The sequence below is a fragment of the Lissotriton helveticus genome, chromosome 8, assembly GCF_964261635.1.
Source record: "Lissotriton helveticus chromosome 8, aLisHel1.1, whole genome shotgun sequence".
NCBI lineage: Eukaryota > Metazoa > Chordata > Amphibia > Caudata > Salamandridae > Lissotriton > Lissotriton helveticus.
Window position 1 is genome coordinate 99087986 of NC_136069.1, and position 21878 is coordinate 99109863.

Consider the following 21878-nt stretch of genomic DNA (forward strand, 5'->3'; position numbering starts at 1 on the left):
ATTGATAGAAGAAAGGGTTTCCCTAGACTTAGCATTTGCCAAAAGGTCGTCTTTGGGTAACCTGGCGGAGGCCAGATCCCCTGCTGTAAGAAACACCAACGAAGGGGTAATGCCGAGCCGTGAGAGACGTAGTTTGCCTAACACTGTGGATCTATCTGTGTCTCAGTTTGCAGACTCTCAGTTAAGTACCGATCTAGAAAGAACACCTGATCTAGAACCGCAATCCCCTCCGCAAACGATCTCACCAGAAAGAATCTTAGCCAGGGGAAGGAGGGAGGGGGCGATAAGTAAGAGAAGGAACGAACACAAAAATCCCACCTCTAATACCTCGGACCTTACACTAAGTGCTCCACAAGTCCGACTTGACAGAGCAGAACAAATTGTAGTGCCTGTGTTAGTCCACCGTCCTGAGCACGAAACATCTATACCCGTCATCCTGGATTCTCCGACCCCCTCACAGTTTAATAAGGCCCCATATAACAAGGATGACTCCCAGCTCTTAAATAAGATTGCCAATATATTTAAACAATCCTTGCTACCAATAGAACAAAGGTTAGCACAGTTGGAGGTACAGTTGTCAAAGCTTGTTAAAATTCAACAACACAATCACATTCACACAGCAGGGGCACAAAAACCAGGTGGCATTAATAACAAAAATCCACTCCCAATAAAGCCCGCAAACCCAACTTTGAATCTAACAAATGCCCAAAAGAAGACACCCCAGTCCGTAGTACCTACTCTGTCAACCATTAAGAATACACAGAATCCAACCATCACGTTATCCAATACTCGGCCACAGGCAAATCCACAAATATTAACTACACCTGCCCCAAATTTAGTAGCACAGAATAAAACAATAACTAAAGCATCAACTAAAACTTCGGCGCCTCAACCCCCGGCCCCTAATTCCTCGGCCGTAAGGGCGAGAAGAAATACCTTTAAAAGTTTTGGGGTTCCCAGAGTTCCAGCCGATCTACCACCTGAGGCCTCTTCGTATGTAGTGGTCATGGCAGGCGTGCCTGAGCTGGCGGACCACAACACGGAACCCGGCTGGTCTCTAAAAAACAAAGCACAACACTGGCTACAGACCAATCGCCCCATCCCTTCAACTTGGCATGGTAGGATTCGGTCAGTATGCAGGGTACCATGGGTGGGCAATACCAGAAAAACGATCCCAGGGGACTGTATTGTGATCACCTTCGAGGAGCCCCGAATAGCAGATTATATCTGCTCCCGGGAAGACACGACTGTAAACGGAGGTATAAGAATTAAACCACTTTCCTTCTTTTATCCTTTTAGACAACTAAATGGTTTCCCCCAGGAATAAGACCCCCCATGGGCTGTATCAGTTCCCCGAAAGGCCGATTTTCTTAACACTAGATATTATGAGGCCCCCAGACACTTTGAGCATGATTATTCTTGGCACACAGTGGGACCACGCTATCAGGGTGGAGGGTGGGAAGAAAGGAGGCCCTACTTACAGAGGTCGGCTCTTAGAGCGCCGCCTCGATGGGAGCCATGGTACAATATCCCGCTGACTAACAGATTCAGTGGACTTGAAATGGTTGATTGACCGTCAATCGAAAGTGAATCTAATAACCTTAATTTACCCCAGAGCATTTCGAAAATAAATACTTCCTCGGCATCCACAGAATTAGATCTAGATTTAGAAGTAGAAGCAGGAGTAGAGGTAGCACCCTTAAAAGATGATAGACTTTTCACACCCATCCTTTTTTGGAACGCAGCGGGTCTTCGCCCCAAAATTGAGGATGGGACAGCACAAAACTTCTTAGCACGCTATAAAATAATTTGTATTCAAGAGACATGGTCGATAGCAGAGCTTCATCTACAAGGCTATAAAACCTTTTTTATCCCAGCAGTGAGCAGTATAACTGGCAGACCCAAAGGTGGGCTAGTAACCTACATTGCTAATACCCTGAACAATCTAAAAGTGGTTATGGTCTACCAGGATCCTAATTACCAAATTCTCTCACTCTCCTTTGCAAACAAGGAGACTATCCTTCTGACCAACCTCTACAATAACCTAGAGGATGAGCAATTCATGATTCTCCTCAGAAGTGCACAGGAGAGATTAAAACAACTTTATCAAAGGAGTGAGAGACATGGGAATATCCATTTAATATGGGGAGGGGACTTCAATCTTCATCCATGCCCAATGGTGAACTCACACTGTTGCGGGATAGTGGATGAATACGAAACCCCAATAGTACACTTTACGCATAGTAAAGCGGGAGACGCTCTAAATGATGCGCTCTCAGACCTGGATCTTCAAATTGTTAATCGCCCAAGCGCGGATTCAAACTTACTTAAGCCGACCTACGTGGGAAGAGGCCACCAAACGACGGTCGATTTTATTCTTCTCTCCCCAGGCCTGTTAGCTACAGCCAAAGACTTCCAGGTTATAGGTAACTTATTAAGTGACCACTCAGCGTTGAGAATTCACCTCTATTTACCCGATTACAAGTCTCAAAACTCGGTAATAGCAAATGCTTTTGCCCAGAAAAATGTATAGATAGGGAAACAGAATGGCTACACAATTAAATGGGAAAAAATTAACCCTACTGAAATAACAAAAAAATTAGTCGAGCAGGCTTACCCAAATATATCAAAGTGTCTGGACCTTTCGTCAAGCCACGAGGAAGTCCTAAATAATTTTAAACAAATTTTAGAGAAAATTAAGGAACTACTTACGTCTAGACCTATGCCCAAACAATCAGCAAAGAAGGGATGGTTTAACCACAATTGTACTATAGCCCTTACTAAACTAAAATTGGCTCTACATAACAAACCTAGGGATGTGGGTCAAATTCAACTGCTAAGACGACAATATATGGGGGAAAGAAAGTTGAGAACTAAAGATCTGAAACAGAAACTCTGGGAGGATCTGCATAAGAGTGCTGTTTCTAAAAATAGTGACCTCTTCTGGCGAACGGTCAGAGCCCCTTATCTTACCGATAACAACACCCCCAGGATAGAAGTGGCGATAGATGAAGATACTTGGGTTACTCATTTTTCTAAGATTTTTAAGAATAGCTCAACCATTGATAAATTTCCGTCAAAAGTACAATACCCAATTCCACTCTTCTTCGACATGCCCGACCTACTAGCAGCTTTGCAGTCAAGTAAGACGGGGAAAGCCCCAGGCCCTGATGGGGTCCCAGTGGACTTCTTCAAACACAATTTGGACCTTTGGGCACCCATAATTACAAGAGTATGCACAGCGGCTGCAAATGAGGGAGTCTTGAATTCATGGGCCAAGTCTATAATGGTACCCATATTTAAAAAAGGGGACCGTCAAGATGAGAAATGCTATCGCCCCATGTCATTGCTGGACTCGCTCGGGAAAGTAGTGGGGAGAGTAATCCTAGAGCGACTCCAGCAGTGGGGTGAGGAGCGAGGTATTATCTCTGACCTTCAATTCGGCTTCCGAGAGGGGTTCGGAACGATAGAACAGGCCCTCAACCTCAGCCTAATAGTGGGTAAATACATACAGGCCTAGGAAAATAGGATATACCTGGTCTTTGTTGACCTGTCCGCAGCGTTTGACTGCGTATCGCACTCAAAACTGTGGGCAGTCTTACGCCAGATGGGAGTGGAGCCACCTCTCCTAGATTTTCTGAGGGAACTCTATTCAGGTGCCTCGGCCAGAGTGCGCTTTGGCCTGAAAGGTGAGCTGACAGCTCCGTTTGGAGTAGAGAGTGGAGTCAGGCAGGGATGCGTCCTGGCCCCCTTCCTTTTCTCACTCTACACCAATGGTCTGGAGGGGGAGATGTTGAGGGGGGCTCAGGACCTCCCACGTATAAAACAGCGCCTGATTCCCGCTCTGCTCTACGCGGATGACGCTGTCATCCTCGCGCGTACTCCACACGAGCTTCAGAACTCCCTGAATAGATACACGACCTTTATGGGCGGGCTGGATCTACGGGTAAATGTCAAGAAAACTTTTGTCATGATACCAGGCAACAGGAAAAAAGGAGTAAAAGAGATCTACCTTGATAATCAAAAGCTTGAGGTTACTCCCCAGTACCTGTACCTCGGTGTCATGATAGACGAACGCTTGACATGGAAACCAGCAGTAGAAACAAGATGCCATCTATTTAAAAGATCAATAGCGGCTTTAACGAGCTTCTCCCAGAGGTTAGGGAAAAGGGCCCCAGTGGAACTACTGAAAATTTATAACGCCAAATGTCAGGCCATTGCACTGTATGGTGCTGGAGTCTGGGGACACACGGATACCAGCTCCATACAGATAGCAGAAAATGGTTTCCTCAGATTTCTGTTAGCCACTCCGAAAGGCACTTCAACCTATGCCTTGCATCTGGAACTAGGAATCCCCTACCTAGAGGACTTACTCAAGATCGAACCACTGATGCTGTGGCGGCGCATCAGGACATCTGATAAGAATACGCTGACCCAGTCTATCGTCACTGACACAATGGCCCTTGACAACTCCTCAAAAGTAAGATGGCTTTCCTATGTTAGAATTTTTTTTAAAGACCTTGGACTGGAGAAACACTATCTTGAACCAGAGACTATAATTGATATCCCGAAGAGAGCGCTTAAACAACTAGCTCTAAGACATCTGGAGTCTCTAAGATTGGCATCCGAATCATCAAAACCCGCGGTAGTCCAGGCGAACATGGTACAAATCACGTACGGCATTCACCCTTATTTAACACTTCAGATAACAACTTACGAGAGAATGCTGATGACAAGACTTAGGCTGAATACATTTTTCAGATTGGTTGTGTTCCCTCTGAAAAATGGATGGGATGTAATTTTCCCCCCTGCCCGTGTGATGGAAAATCTAATCAGTCTAATTTACACGTGATTATGTTCTGCAAATTCTATCATTCACACAGAAAAATCTGGTTACTACCCATATTGAGGAGCTGGGGCCTCAGACAATGTAGACCGCCATTTCTCAGACTCCAAATGCTTGAATCTGAAACTGTTTGCTACTTCGTTCTCAGCTTTTTAAAATGTATTAGGAAGCATAGGCAAAATTTATAATCATTATCGTTTAACCGTACGAAATGAAATAGTTCTAAATAATTTTCTTCTTTTAAAACTTGCATTTTTTATGAATCTTCCTAAGATTGCTTTTTTTTTTTAAATGTACATGTATGTAAAATGCATTGTCTCTTTGATGGCTTTTCTTTGTGAATAAGCCGAATAAAGAAGTTTATATATATACAGGTCGCAATTACGACCCCTGGCAGACAGCAGGACAGGTCATAGACAGCAGGGTAGTCCTCTGGCAGCAGGGCAGGCCTTCTTCTGTAGTATCCACAGGTCCAGGAGTGTACTGTAGAGTGGATGTGAAAGTCACATTGTTATACCTGGTGCCCCTCTTGAGGTGGGTGCAGCTTCTGTAATTTACTTCTCCACAGAGGTGTCTGAAACTTCTGCCTCCTGTCCTGGTTCCAGCCTGCATGGGGAACAATGGGCTACAGTGAAGTCCTTTGGGTGTGAGTGTGGTAGGTGCTGCCCCATCAAACCAGGATGACCCATCCTGCCGACACCAGACCCTCTATTGTGTGGCTGCCCAGGAGCAATACACAAATGCCACTGCAACTACACCTAGACATGTGATCCAGGAAACAGGCTGCAGGCACCAAATGGTTAGGGCAAGAAAAGGTGAACTTTCTAAAAGTGCCATCTTCCGCATTGTGACTTAAAATCCAACTTTACCATTAAAAAGGGGTTTAAATTAAAATTCCTCAGATGAAAAACATTACATTCCTACATACTCCCAAACAAATGTTATCCTTTGTTGAATTTAATAAGGTAACCCAATGTTATCCTACGGGAGAGGTGGGCCTCGCAATAGTGAAAAAATGAATTAGGGAATTTTTCTCTGCCAGGACGTGTAAGTACATGTCCATCTTTTTTTAGAAGCAACACACCCTGCCCTATAGGCTATTTAGGACCTACTTCAGGGTTGACTTATAGGGTTGACTTATATGTATTTAAAATGAAGGTTTAGGTCTGGCAAAAGCTTTTTTTGGCAAGTCCAGTTGGCAGTTTAAAACTGCACATACAGGCTGCAATGGCAAGCCTGAGACATGTTTTAAAGGGCTACTTGAGTGGGTCGCACAATTAGGGCTGCAGGCCCACTATTAGCATTTATTTAACCTGTTCTCATTATATGGTAAAATACTTTATAAGGGACTTATTTGTAAATTAAATATGCCAATCAGGTGCAAGCCACTTTTACCATGTTTAAATGATAGAGCACAAGCACTTTAGTACTGGTTAGCAATGGTAAAGTGTGCAGAATCCTAAAAGCCAACACAAATGGGTTCATAAAATAGGAGGGGTGAAGTTAAAAGTTTGGGGTGACCCCGCAGAGAGGGCCAGGACCAATAGGAAGTCTCAGGGGTCTCTCACCACATTCTTCATGGCTATCCCACGAGATCATGAACACCATCCACTCCGGATCACCGTTAGACCCTTGCCCCCACCACATCTTCAACAGAGCCAGCACATCCATCGCACCCCATCTCCGGAAAGTAATCAACATCTCCTTCGAGACAGCAACCTTCCCGGAAAGCTGGAAGCACGCCGAGATCAACGCCCTACTCAAGAAACATAAGGCGGACCCCAAGGACCTTAAGAACTTCCGACCCATCTCCCTGCTCCCGTTCCCGGCAAAGGTCACCGAGAAAATCGTCAACAAACAACTGACCCGCTACCTCGAGGAGAACTGCATCCTGGACCCATCCCAGTCCGGCTTCCGCAGCAACCACAGCTCCGAAAACATCAGGACCCTGCTATACAATGGAGAAACAGCAGCCCTCATCCTCCTGGACCTATCAGCCGCCTTCGACAAAGTCTGCCACCGCATACTACTAACACGCTTACATGACGCCCGGATCCAAGAGAAGTTCCTGGACTGGACCACATCCTTCCTCTCCGGCAGGTCTCAGAGTGTCCGCCTCCCACCCTTCTGCTCCAATGCCACCGAGATCATCTGCGGCGTACCCCAGGGCTCATCCCTTAGCCTGACGCTGTTCAACATCTACATGGCACCCCTAACCTACGTCGCCCGACAGCACGACATCAACATCATCTCCTACGCCGATGACATCTAGGTGATCCTCTCCCTCATCAAAGACCCTCACACCGCAAAGACCAACCTCCACGAAGGAATGAAGGCCATCTCCGAATGGATGAAGAACAGCCAGCTGAAGCTGAACTCGGACAAGTTGGAGGTCCTCATCCTCGCTGCCACCCCTTCAGCCTGGGACGACTCCTGGTGGCCGACAACACTGGGAACAGCCCTGACACCCACCGACCACGCACGCAACCTAGGGGTCATCCTCGACTCCACCCTCTCCATGACTAAACAGGTCAACGCCGTCTCCTCATCCTGCTTCAACACCCTCTGAATGCTCCACAGGATCTTCAAGTGGATCCACACCGAAACTAGAAGAACGGTCCCCCAGGCCCTAGTCACCAGCAGGCTAGACTACAGAAATGCCCTCTATGCAGGAATGTCGGCCAAGCTCCTGAGACGGCTGCAACGCATCCAGAACGCCTCTGCACGTCTGATCCTCGACATCCCCCGCCGAAGCCACATCACACCCCACCTGAGAGACCTGCACTGGCTCCCCGTCATCATGAGGATAACCTTCAAGCTCCTCATCCACGCACACAAAGCCCTCCATAAAGCCGGGCCAGCATACCTCAACAGACGACTCAGCTTCTACACCCTTGCCCACCAGCTCCGCTCCGCTGACCTACGGGAGCAGGTCTGTAGTAGTAGACTTGTGGTTTTAGTTCGTCTTTTGAATATATTTGAGGTATTTAGAGAAGGTACTAAGAGCTAGCAGCTCTTTTCAGTAAACATTTGTTGTGTTATTGAAGGCACATGGTAATAATGCAAAGATGGGCTTTGGTAGTTTCTCCTTGAATGTATTAGCAGGATTTACTTTCTCTGTGGTTCAATTGGAAGACATATTTTAAGATTCTGCAGTTTTATTTTGCATTTGTAGTTCTGAGTTGTGTTGGTTGAATACAATAGGATGTTCTGTTATGAACATTGGCCCAGATTTACACAGACTTTGTGTTAGTGTGTGTCACTTTTTTTTAACACATTTAACGCAGACCTGACACAAAGTCCACTGGTGGGATTTACAATTGAAAGCGAATTGTAATCCAAAGTAACGCCTTGCAATATTTTGTGTCAAGGGTGAGTTCCGTTAGTGTTGTATGGGCGTTCACATGCAACTACTCATGGGTGTTGACGCAAATCCCTATCTATGAAGAACTGTAGGCTAGCATCTACACCAACATCTGTGTCTCACTTAGGCAGGTGTGTAGCAAACTGGGTTTTTGTTGCAGTAGCCCCCACATTTTTCGTCTAGTATTGCAACTTTGACTGAAGTGCAGTTGGTTCCTGCTAACCAGGTCCCCAGTGCCAGTGTTCTTTACCCAAAACAAAACAACTGCTCATTTGATCCCCAAGTGACCAGGCCTTTAACACCTCTGTAAGTTCCGAGTTAGTGGCATCTCTGGTGCCTACGGCATAGGTACTAAAGAGGGTCACTAAGGGCTGCAGCATATCTTGTGCCACTGTAAGGGGCTCAGCACCAAACTCTCACAGACTGCCACTGCAAGCTGCGTGACAAGCTGCTCTAAAAAGTCAAAACACGACATACCACACACTTGTGTGCAATGTCCCCTAACACTGCATGTAATATTTGTAAGACACCCCTACAGCAGGCCTTACAGTCCTATGGCAGGGTGCATCATATTACATGTGTTGGAATAACTCCATGAGCAGATATGCCCATGTGCTGGACAGTGCCATTACTGCCAGTACAAGTGATCAGGGAAGCCATTTAAAAACATATGGTGGACACTGGTAAAAACTAGTTCCCCAGCTACATGATGGCTTCACTGAAACCAAGGATGTTTGGTATCAAATATCTTGTATTAATAAGCCCACACTGATTCCAGTGCTGGATTTATTAATACATGCACCCAGAGGGCACCTTAGAGGTGCCCCCTGAAAACCTACCACCTACTGGTGTGCTGACTGACTGGTCCTTGCCAGCCTGCCATCACAGACGTGTATCTGACCTCCAAGGATTAGAGGCTTTGCTCTCAGGAGGTCAGGAACAAACCCTGTTTGGTTCGAGGGTGTTTACACCCCCTTCCAAAGGATGACCGGCACATTAGCATTCCAAGGCAGAGAGCGTCAAAGAGCCCACCGCCTTTGGTATGCAAATCTGGCTTCCCTCACAGGAGAGAATAATGACCCCCTTTGTCCAGGGCCACTTTGAACCTGGACAGGCGGGAAAATTAGTAGTCAGATAGGCATGCCCACCCTTATTGGTAGTACCACCCCTAAGGTGGGCTACCTGAAGTGGATACAACTCATCAGAGCCTTCTTCTTTGTGATGCCAATTTTAGGAATTTGGAACAGTGTTATGCCCACTTCCCACAGGAAGTTGTCATATAGGGGGCATAGTGACCCCAGAGGTCTGTAGCCCATTGGCCACTACCTTAAACTCCCCTAATGGGCCTAAATCAAGTATTTAGGGGTGCCTCTGGCACCAGGAAATCAGACCCTGCCAACCAAAAGAAGAAGAAGGATCGAAAATCAGTAAAATTAAGAACTGTGGAAGAAGCAACTAACGTTGCCCCAACCGTGTTGGCCTATCTGTTGTGCCCAACAATTGCACCAAAGTCTACTCTCCCCGCAAAGCTGCTGTGCCTCCAAAAGCCTGGGAGGACTGCTAGTACTTCAGAGCTATTCCCCTGCACCTTGCAGGTACCTAAGAAAGACGAGAGAGAGGACTCAGAGTAAACCTGACAACACAAAGCACCACTGCACCCGTTGTTATAAGCCCCAGTTAAAAGTGGGCCAACCATGTCAGCTTGGTCCCCCAGCCCTCCAGAGAAGAAGCACACCTCGGGTTTGCCAGGAGGGAACCACTCGATGACGCCTACAGTCTCTTTGTGAGGCCCCCCTTGACCGCGAGTGTTCCCGGTGACAAAAAGCCAATGCCTCAAGACACTGCTGCACTTTTTGCCCCTGGAGACAAAGACCAAAGGTGTCTCCACGTCCTCCAGCATTGTGAAACCTGAGCCCACTTGTTGGTTCAGACTGACTGGTTTCCCAAACCAAGCCTGCAGCCTCTTTGCAACCAGACCTTTCCCCATTAAATGAATGGGACACCTGACGCCGTAACACACATCTGCACCCGGATGCTCCAGAGCTTCCTGAGGTCACATGTTGGTGTGGCATTGGACCTTGCCCCACACTCACCTTAAGTCCAGGAGATTGGTCCCGTAAGTGATTGTTAAGTGCCCAAATGCAGTACATGTGTTTCCCCTATAGGATAACATTGGCACTTAATGCTGAAAAGCACTTCTGCACGCATCTGCCCCAGTGCCACCCGAGGTGACCTGTTGGTGCTGCCTTGGACCTTGCCCCATACTTACATTAAGTCCTGGAGATTTTTCCTGTAAGTCACTGTATGATACCTGTATGCAGCATGTTGTTTTCCTCCATAGGATAACATTACAGCTTCAGAAATTGCACTGTGTTGATTTTTCAAACTTGTTAAAATGTATAGCTCGAAACATACTTACCTGATTTTGATGATCTTGGTGTCAACAGTTATGAAAAGATCAGAGTTGTTTTTACAAATTGGTGTGGATCTCTTTATTGGGTCATGTGCATCATGTATTTAATGTGTATTGCCGATGTCTAACACTCCTCTCTGATAAACCTAAGTTTTCTCAACCACACTAACCCCTAGAGTAGCACCTTGGGATTGCTAGAGCAAGCCCTTGTCCATTTATAAGGGAATATCTAGACTCATTTCTCAGTGTACCTCTTTTGGTATACTATATAAAGAGCCAGCTTTCTACAAGGTGTATTTATTTATTGATATTTATAAAGCTTTATATAGCGCAAACAAGATCATGAGGGATATCAGAGCGTTTCACAATTAAAGGGAGGGAAGGTGATCGTACATGCGTCAAATAAACATATCAAAGGAAACAGTTACAAAGGGTGCATCAAAGAACATCACCATAGCTAAAATTAGCGAAACTGTGAGGGGAAGAAAAGATGAAATAAGGAAAAATAGCACATCAATTCAAGACTTAAAGGTGTAAGTCCAATATCTTAAAGCAGATGATCCGAACCCGTTTAAGGTAAGAACTTATTCATAAGGAATCTTTTTACTTCCAACTTGAAAGCAACCGCGGAGGTGATTCTGTGTATTTCAGGTGGGAGAGAGTTCCAGATCCTCGGGGCAGAGCCGGAGAAAGCTCTTTGACAAGTTCTCTTTTTGCAAAGTGAGGTGAAATATTTTAATTTCTTCTTGTTCTTTCCTCTTTGCATTGTTGCTTCATCCTACAGCACACATAAAAAGAGGAAAATACCTCAAAGCATAGATTTTGTAGAGGATGGGCCCCTTTCTGCACAAGCAATACGCAAACTACAATGCAGCCACTGTTGCACTATGGCGCAAGGGGGCCTGCGTTGATGCATGACGCCAAAGGTTGCTCCTTCTAAATGATTGTACAACACACTGTCATCTTATCTTCTCCAGGCATTTCAAATAGTACGTGTACCTTTGCAATATCGATTTGTCAGTAAGAAGCTGGGTTAGGGAAGTCATAAAACACTGTCCGGAATGTTGCTTCTGACTAACTAAAACTATCACCCCTTTCCCCTACGCAGAGAACCGCTATCCTATGCTGCTCACCGTTTTCTCTTTGTGTTGCACCCTGCCTTTTATACTACCCAGGACCCATTCTAGCAAGGATATTTTGAGTTCAGTCTGCTGATTGGATTCTAAAACAGACGTCTTTGCTAATTAAGGGGCATATTATCAAGAATGGCGTTAAAAATTATTGCCGGTTTTCCGATAAAGCGGCGATAATGGGCTTTATAATATGCCCTTGAGAATTCCAATAGAAGTCCATGATCTGGTGTGAACCTGGGCTTCTATTGGAATTCTCCAGGGCATATTATCAAGCCCATTATCGCTGCTTTAGCGGCAGGTTTCTGCCACTAAACCCGCGATCATTTTAACTCCTTTCTTGATAATATGGCCCTAACTTTGGGTCAGCTACCAGCATAATGGCGAGCTTGTCTCTACGTACTCAGCCTGGAATACTCTGGGAGACATTTTTTGGAGGCGCAAATATCTTTCTGGTACTTCTTTCTACCTCTTTTTTATGTTGAGCCTATAAGACACCAGATGGTTGGAATATATACTGTGGCTTAGCAAGAACATAGAACGGCTTGGAGCCCACCCATGCATTCCTTGTCACTCTCATTTGCCTGCTTCTTATTCCTGTACCAGCTTGTCAATCTTGTGTTTTCCCCTCCCATTCAGCATTCCCTCTTTACAATCTCTTTGATTGGCTGGCATTTCTGATTACACTGTTTGCGTTTTAAGCACTACTGTTTTCTTGTATGTGAAGCACTCCATTAGAGTGTGTGTTTCCGAGATGTCTCCCTCTTGTACGTCTCTCGCCCTGCACTCCCTAGGACTCTGTTGTGTTTGGCTGCTTCTTCCTGCCCTTCTCTCTCTTGCACTCTCCTCTGTGCTTTTTCTCATTGCTTCCCCCACCACACGCCTTCCGTGTGGCTTTCCCCACCACCACTGTGTTGCTTGCTGCTGTTCTCCCTGTGTCTTTTGCATCCCCTCCAGCCCCCTGTTGCTTTAGGGCATCCTTTCTGCATTACTTCGCCATCGCCCCCACCCATCCTCATTTTGCTTTGTTGTTCCTCCATCCATCCCCCATCTGCCTGCTTGAAAAAAAATGCTTTTGCACGTTTTATTTTCTCTTTAATTACCGGTCTAATTTGGATCAGTAAATAAAAAGAAAAATAAAGTGCCCTTTTGTTTTATTAATTTAGGGCCCGATTCACAGAATGAACTTAAAAGACTCAATCCTAAACTTACTACTATTTTGGTATTCACAGAATGCACTTACTACTTTTGGCATTCACAGAATGAACTTACTATTTTTGGTATTCACAGAAGTTAGGATGTTGTCTTAAGTTTGTCTTAAGACAAACTTAAGACAGACTTAAGACAGACTTAAGACAACATCCTAACTTAAGTCTGTCTTAAGTCTGTCTTAAGACAAACTTAAGACAAAATCCTAACTTCTGTGTATACCAAAAGTAGTAAGTTCATTCTGTGAATGCCAAAAGTAGTAAGTGCATTCTGTGAATACCAAAACAGTAGTAAGTTTAGGATTGAGTCTTAAGTTCATTCTGAGAATCGGGCCCTTAGTTTTTTAACTTTAGCCATGTTGCACAGCATGGCAGATGCTGGGTGCTGTGCAGCGTAGCTAAAAAGCCATGGTTAAGCCAATAGGACACAAGACAAGAGCTATTGGCTGTGCCATTGCTTTATTAAGGCCTCTGTAATATTCGTAGTTGTTGTACAAAGGAAAGTCTTTAGAATCCCCCCATTCCTGCTCTTACCGCAGTTCCTGCTTCACAAACTGTTGGAAATTAATGAAAAGCTCTACAGTAAAGGTAATGTTTCAATTCCATCTTTATTTAGGAATCAATCCATCTCATCACAAAGTTGGTCCCAGCGTCGGAATGAATCAACGACCAAAACTGCCCTCCATATATATTTCCTCTCCCATCCGAAACATACCAACCCACGAGCCCCGGACGATCAATCCGCTGCAGGGTTTGAAGAATAATACATACATGAGCGTGAGAAAACCATGTGCTTCTGTCTCTGGGCCCGATTCACAGAATGAATTTAAGACTCAATCCTAAACTTACTACTGTTTTGGTATTCACAGAATGTACTTACTACTTTTGGCATTCACAGAATGAATTTACTACTTTTGGTATTCACAGAAGTTAGGATTTTATCTTAAGTTTGTCTTAAGACAAACTTAAGACAGACTTCAGACAGAATTAAGTTAGGATTTTGTCTTAAATCTGTCTTAAGTCTGTCTTAAGTTTGTCTTAAGTTTGTCTTAAAATACCAAAATAGTAGTAAGTTTAGGATTGAGTCTTAAGTTCATTCTGTGAATTGGGCCCTCTGTGTGCACGCTCAGGAGGCACACTGCACACACACCATGGCAGGATGATGCAAGCAGAAGTATATACAACACAAACATCTGGCAGGCTTCAGGCCAATAGGAAGGACTCCTGCCTCCGGGCCAGGCCCTCCTCTTCTTCTCTTCCAAGCAGACTCTTTCTCTCTGGCCATCACTCGGTCACATCCATGCTCAACCCAGGGCTACCCCTACGTACTGGTACACCTGCAGGCCCTGCATCTTCTCCGCTGGGTCCCCTGTGCGTAGCTCAATTTGTTACTGCTGGGCCGCCACCATAATGCCTTCCCTGCGCAGGGTCCGGCAAGAAAGAGGCTCCATGAATCCACTGGCTTGGCCCCAGATCCTTGGAACAAGCCTTGTGTGGGCTGCTTGCACTGCACCTAGGGCACTCCATGGGCACTTCATGTTCGGACTCCGACTCAATCACAGACCCTAGACATGGCCCAGGTAAGGGAAGCTGTGCGGAAGTCAAGCAATCAATCAATAAAGTTGGTGAACGCAACTTGTCACCTGTGAGGGTATTCGGATGCTGGCAGGGTCCAGTTGATTAGCCGTGAAAGCCAGGTCTTCAGGGACTTGGAAGAGATATGGAGGTACATAGCTGAAACAGTGGTTAGTTCCATCTCTGTGTTGCTATGTAGGAGAAGGCCTGACCTCCGCACCTGCTACATGGGATGCGGGGTGAGGGTTAGCGAAAGGGACGCAGAGGGTTCTGGTGGGCTGATGGAGGTTTAGGCGGTGGTTCAAGTAGGTGGGTCCACAGTTGTGTTGGGCCTTGTATACATGGGTCGGGAGATTAAACTGGCATCTTTTCTGTACAGGGAGTCAGTGGAGTTCCCTGAGGTAGGGGGTGAAGTGGTTTCCTCTAGGGATATCCAGGACAAGTCTGGCTGCAGTGTGATTAAAGTGGGCCATCTCATAGATCTACTGCCTCCGCGTCTTTCATTAGAATAATTAAAAGGATACTTCCTCTGTTTCTAATTAAAATCCATCTTGGAGAAAGGGTACCTATTACGATGATGAGTTGGAGGCAGTCTTTGAGTCAAAGATTTTGCTCCTTGTAAATCCGAGAGTAGTTGGGATTTCTTGAATTATTTTGTTCAGTTATTGTGGCAAGTACCCATCCGTAGAAGGGACTAGCAATTGATCCATTGATACCTGTGTTGTTTGATCATTTCTCCATGTTGTTGACAATCACCTTTCCACTACATTTAGCCATGACTTTATAAAAAACTTACGAACATTTAAAATTCACTTCAGATCAAATTGGGATTATTGTAGTCCTTCCTTCCTATTATTTATGAATGGAAACCCTTCAATGCAATGCTTTAGATGGGCCGGTACTGACTGACTAGCAGTACCGAAACTTCTAATTTTTCCATTTTCCGTCTTAAGTACTATAACTTCTTCATATGAATGACAATAACTAACATTCATGCCACAGGAGAAGGTCTAAAAATGTGGGGCCAACTCCCAACCCAGTGGGCCTTCAGCTGATATGTTTAATACACTAGAAACAGCATTTTAAGCAAATCCTTGCATGGTCCTTTTAAACCCATGCTAGCAACTATGGCACAGATTCGCCAACATTTGCGCAATGCAGCCATGCATGAAAATCTGTAGTGCTGTATTGTGTGTCAGCAACACCAGATTTACTAGGAGTCACACACTGAATAAGTCATCAGCTGTGTTTGTGCAAAAAAGTGTAAACAGCACGAAGCTTAGTGCAGTGTTACAGCTCAAGGTTGGGCAAGTACTCTATATCTTCCAGTACAGATTACAACACAATTTCAACCAGCAAAGGACAGTGGTGCTGCAACAATTTTCAGAGCAGGGGTGCTGCCATCAACTTTACATCATCGATGTACTGGGGAATGTGAAAAATCAAAATGTTGCACAAAGACCAAGTGTAGCAAATGAGTCAAGCCCATTCAGCAGGAGAGTATTAAGGTTGTGGTATGTTGCTGGTGGTACACTTTGGATCACACTGTCGAATATATGTATATAGCATGGTATGTTCGCGCATTATCATTTACGATCAACACATTTTTTCAGTGAAATGGCTACTACATTTTCACAGACATGCAGTTTTACTGATGATGGTATATATCACACAACCGAAAATATGTGGAAATCGAGTTCTAGTGACTAATTATCATTTGCACAGCACTAAGTATCGTGATCTGTTTTGATTCTATTAAAAATCTTTGCTTCTATAACACTTCAGAATTACAATAACAGTGCTTCAATTGTGCTTTCCTAACTGATGGGGTATTTTTTAATATTTGTACACTACATATTCAAATTGCATTGTGTTAGAAAAAATTGACATCCTGCAACCTTCCCTTCAAATAATATAAGTTTGTGCAAAAAACATTAAGGTTGCACCGCTCTGCTCGTAGCACAGCTGCGCACCTGCTAATTGACTACAGCTGTAGCTGCGAGCCACGAGAACTCATAGGCGGGGTTTATGTGGCAGCAGTACGAGTGGGGGATCCTGGCTGTTCTCCGACAGATTCAACAGTGGGCACGTCTTTATGTCTCTATCGCAACCCAGGGTCGAAATTCACCACTATATCACAGCAGCGCCCAAACATACCTCAAGGTGGGCGAACTGTCCATGTCACAGCCAAAACCTGTGTGGGGGATTCTGATCCTGCGCTTGCAGCAGAGGATGGAGTAGGCTCTCCTCTTCTCCCAGCTGTCTGTCGTGCCTCACAAATAGGGTGCCTGATTTTGAAACTACTCAGGTCTGACATAGCAGCCAACCTGCTCCAGGCCTGCGGCAAGGAGCAAGCCGCACCAGGGAAAGAGTCTTCTTTCACAGAAACATTTATTGCAGCAGCTCAGATGGTGGGGACTGATACTTTGCCTACTTCGCAGGAGTACCTGTCGCAAGTAGGCAACAATGTTGCTAAGTCAGCAAAATATTCAAGTTTGCAACAAAGTTACAAGACTGGGTTACCTGGAACACTAGAAAATGCTCTCTCTGCAACTGCTTTAAATCCCTATGAGCAGGAGCAAGTTGATAACCAAGGCTTGGAGTCTCCGATCATCACAGTGAGTCAAAACGAAGGTGCTATGGGAGACTTGAAAGGCGGGGCCAGGGGTCTGTGGGAGAGGGGTGAATTTCTCTTCCAAATGGCATCTGCACTATCTCCCCCACAGCATGCTACAAGCTCCTATCCATCTGTGCTTCCCTTGGCCCCTACTGCTGCCAGTCTTGATATTTCGAATTCTTACAATGGCAATACCAGAGAGACACATGGGGGCTTACCGGACCAGATTCTGATGCTCCCCAAGCAAGAAAAAATAAACAGTCTTCCCAGAGTAATAGGGGCAACAGTAAGAAATACAAAGAACTTAATCTGCTGGCAAAATCTGTAACCCTGCGCCTCAAGCAAAGGGCAGCAAACAGTGATGCTAAAGGTGGGGCTAAAGGAAACCCTACTGTGACTGGGTTGTCTCAAAAGGAGACGTTAAGCCCTTAATTTTTTGAATTTCTACTGTCTACTCTTTGGCTCAACCAGAGACAAGATTAGACAGACAGGACTAAGTCCTGCTCTGACACCACCCCTACCCTTAAGCTGTCTCACTTCTTGAGAGTAGTTTTGATTCATTGGCGGGCCCCCTCCATTTATTCCTCACCAGCTGTCAGCTCAGAAAGTACAGAAATGCCTAAAGCAAATGTAGCACACAAGCCTTCTCAAAATATTCAATCTGGTACAGGCTCTGAAAACCGAAGCACAGAAGAACTATGCTCAAGTCCGAGCAAATGCCACCCTAATCCCGGAACCTCTAGTAGAAGTAATAAATAAGGTCTCAGCTCTCATCATGGACATGGCTGAGCTTCAGCAATGAATGGCCAATACTGGGAAGCTGGGAACGGCTACATAAAATCTATTGTGAATCACAACCGGCAGTTGGCATTTATCCGGATGAAAATTAAAGATTTAGAGAACCGTCAGAGGAGAAATAATCTTCGCGTGTTTGGAATACCGGAAGAAGGAGAGGGTGATGATCCCCAGCAGTTAATAGAACATTTGTTTGGGAATGCATTTCCTGATCTCAGGGATTGGGACATGTATTCCCAAATTCAGCATGCGCATTGTCGTCCTTTAACCCAGCAGTTATGTCGCTTACGGCAACGCTACAGCATCATATCTTCGCCCAATCCTAATCGACTTTGGCAATTTTTTTCTGAGGCAGGCAATTTCTTTAAAGGCCCGCTCAGCTATGCCAGTGGCTGTTGATGCAATGTTGATTTCAGTCCATTCTGATTTGTGCAAGTCCACTATGGACAGATGTGGAAGCTCCGCCAACTAATTGATCTTCTAAAGACTGTTGGGGAACAAGTATTTTTACAGAAACCTGCCAGGTTAAAGATCATTAAAGATGGTCACACACAGATGTGTTATACAGAACAAGATCCTGTGTGGACTCTTCATAATTTTCAAGGAACTGAATCGTAGCATCATAATGTAAGATATAGCTTCTGCTGTCTTTGCTTGGAAATAAGGATGATGTTTTTGAGTTTGGCTTTAATCGCTATCTGGGCAGGTCTACTCAGCTTACAATTTCTTTTTCTTTTCTTTTCCTTTCTATGAATCTGGGGTAGCTCTGTTCTTCATTATTATTACTTTCCTCTTATCCTTTTTTCTTTATTTTTCTTCTTACTTAGTAGCAATGTGTGTGGTTGGCAGGTAGACGGGGGGTTACTGTGAGGGACTCTCTAGGGGCTGTCATGGTCAATAGCAACCATGGGGTGGAGGATGATTCTTTTCGTTAGAAACCGGGGTGAGGGGTTCAGAAGGATGGCTTCATTGAGTAGGCTACAATGGCAATCATTGCCAAAGTTGCAGTGGTTGTGGTGAGGTGGGAAATAAGTCAGAATGATCAATGGTCACTTTATGATTTGATGTTTTTTTTCGTATACTGTGAATTGGGTTTTGGGCACCTGAAGATGGTGAGATGGGTCCTTTTTAATGGTTAGGTTAAAATGCATGTGCTTTAATGTTTCCAGCCTAAACTTGTCTAGCAAATACCAATCATTCCGGGAAGTGATTATATAAGCTGCAATTATGATCTCTATAACTGAGGCTCATCTTGCTCATACGGAACCCTTACTGTTAAGGCATCTCGGGTACAATACTAGTGCATGTACATCTCTATCTGTTTCTATACGTGGGGTAGCCATTTTGGTGGATAAGAGTCTTGAGCTTAAGATATTAAAAACTGCAGTGGACCCTAGGGGTAGGTGGGTGCTTGTCCAGTTATTAATATATGGCCAGAAGTACATATTGTGTACAATTCATGGGAAAAATGTAGATGAGCCTGGGTCCTGGATTTGCTCTATTTTGAATTACTGGATTGGTCTGCGGAGTTACTTATAATGGGTGATTTTAACTGTGTTATGGACAATAGTATTGATTCCACTAATCATTCTGCCTTTCCTTGTATGGTGAATACAAGGGCTTCTATTCTTGAATTAGTTCGCCTACATGGGATGCGTGATGTATCGAGGGCATTACATCCAACCAAGTCGGGTTATACTTTTTATTCATCTCCACACAGACATTACTTTAGGATAGACATGGTTTTTGTCAATGGGAGTCTGATTCAGTAGGTAAATATGGAAGTCTGCCCTAAGATCATGAATGTCAATTAGATATCACCAGGGGTCGCAATTGAGACCCCCTACATCACCTGTTGGGACCTCTGCCACCTTACTTAAGACCACTGGCTGGAAATCACTCAGCCAGTGTGAGCAGCGCTTCATTGCACTGCCGAAGGAATCTGTGAGTGACAGCATCATGATTGCACTGGCTCCTTGTCAACAAGAGGATAACCTTCAAGCTGCTCACCCACGCACACAAGGCACTCCACAAAACCGGACCAGCGTACCTCAACAGCTGCCTCGGCTTCTACACTCCCACCCGCTGCGCAGACTGCGCCCTCGCCACTGTCTCCCGCATCAGAAGCCGCATCAGAAGTGTGACCGCCGGTGGAAGATCATTCTTCCGCCTCGCCGCCAATACATGGAACATCCTCCCCATACGCCTACAGCAGACCCAAGACCTGCTTACCTTCAGAAAACTACTCAAGTACTGGCTTTTCGAACAGTAGCAGCATTCCGACCCCCCCCCCCCCATTCCTCAGTGCCTTGAGACCCTCACGGGTATGTAGTGCTCTTTACATATGCTTGATTGATTGATTGCAGATTGCTTACTAGCTGGCTATGTCCACCAGACCGGTCCTTTGCAGAACTTGTCCACTGTACCGTTGCCGGCACTCAGTCCTTGCCTTCTAGATATATGTGTATGTATCTGCTGCACTGCTTGCTTGGGCCTCGCCTCAGTCACTTGTAGGGCGATCAATATTGTAGCTCGCGAAAGCATTGCCACCAATGACAAACCTGGCAAGATTTATTGGCCAGCCCCCGACAGGTCTCTCTCTTTGAGTTGGGCTCATGTGACAACACGTGTGTCAGACTCCAGTCAGCGACCAATGGTGAACAAGTTACCGCCGGGTGTGTAACCTCTGCACATCTCTAATTACATAGGGCCTCCGTGTTTTCACATTATATGATATGCTAAATCGTTGGTTACAACGCAATTCTCCAAAGGTTGAATTGGTGAGTGTTTCCGTATATTGTAATCAGGGAAATTCCATCTTTTCGTAAATTTGAAGAGACATTTCACTTTTGAAGCTTTCTGGGTCTCAAAACAAATGCAATGTAATGGATATGAAAATGTACACTCACACCATTGTTTGATGCACACAATAGAATGTATAGATACATTATTCACGTAATGCTTTTTTCCTAAACAAGAATGAATGTTGTCAATAGCATGTTGTTGCTGCAGCCCTTCACATTTTCCAAAAAATGTAGAGATTAAAATTTAAAAGCTATGCAAATTTTGAAAGATTACTGTGAAGTACATTTGTTTTGGAAAGCCTCAGGTTAAAGCGTGTTTTAAACTTGGTTTAAAAGTCTGCCTTTTGGTGCGGTGTTAAGGTGTCGTGGTTTACTGTTGTTTGAATTTTGTCCAACAAGTTGGTAACTTTGTAAACTATGCTAAGTGCCCCCAAATCTAGTTAATGAAGATGTAGCAAACTACTAAATAGGTATATGCTCAGGTGGATGGACGAGGCCCCTGGTAAATTGACTTACTATGGTGTGGTAATTGGCGAGGTTTTCTATAATTCATATAGTATATGTTTGGGCTATGTTATGTATCATAATACTTTTTTGGGGGGGCATTTTTCATATAGCACAAACTCGACCCAAAGGTATCAGAGCACTTTACATGAGCACCAGTGGTTACAGACGGACACATTCCTTTTTTGGCATGGGGAGATTTCGTGATTTGCCCAGAATCATAGGGCCTCATTTATGAGACCGTGCGTCACTTTTACGCCGCTGGTGCGTCACTTTTTGTGACGCACCAGTGGCGTAAAAAATGCACCTTGTTGCGCCACATTTACAAAGTGACGCATCTAGGTAGATGCGTCACTTTGTAAACCCTGATCCAGCGGCCTATAGAAAATATGTCATAAACTTATGCTACCTAACTACACAACCTACTTCATAAAATATTTCTCAAACTCATGGACCCATTAATCAAACATGACATATTCTGACCTACTGAATCAGGTGGCCTAATTAAATTTATATACAACTTATATACATTTATATACAACCGCGGTAAATTATGACATTATATAAACAAATCCTAACTATTTAATTGACCACCATGGCGATGGCATCTAGCTAATAGTAA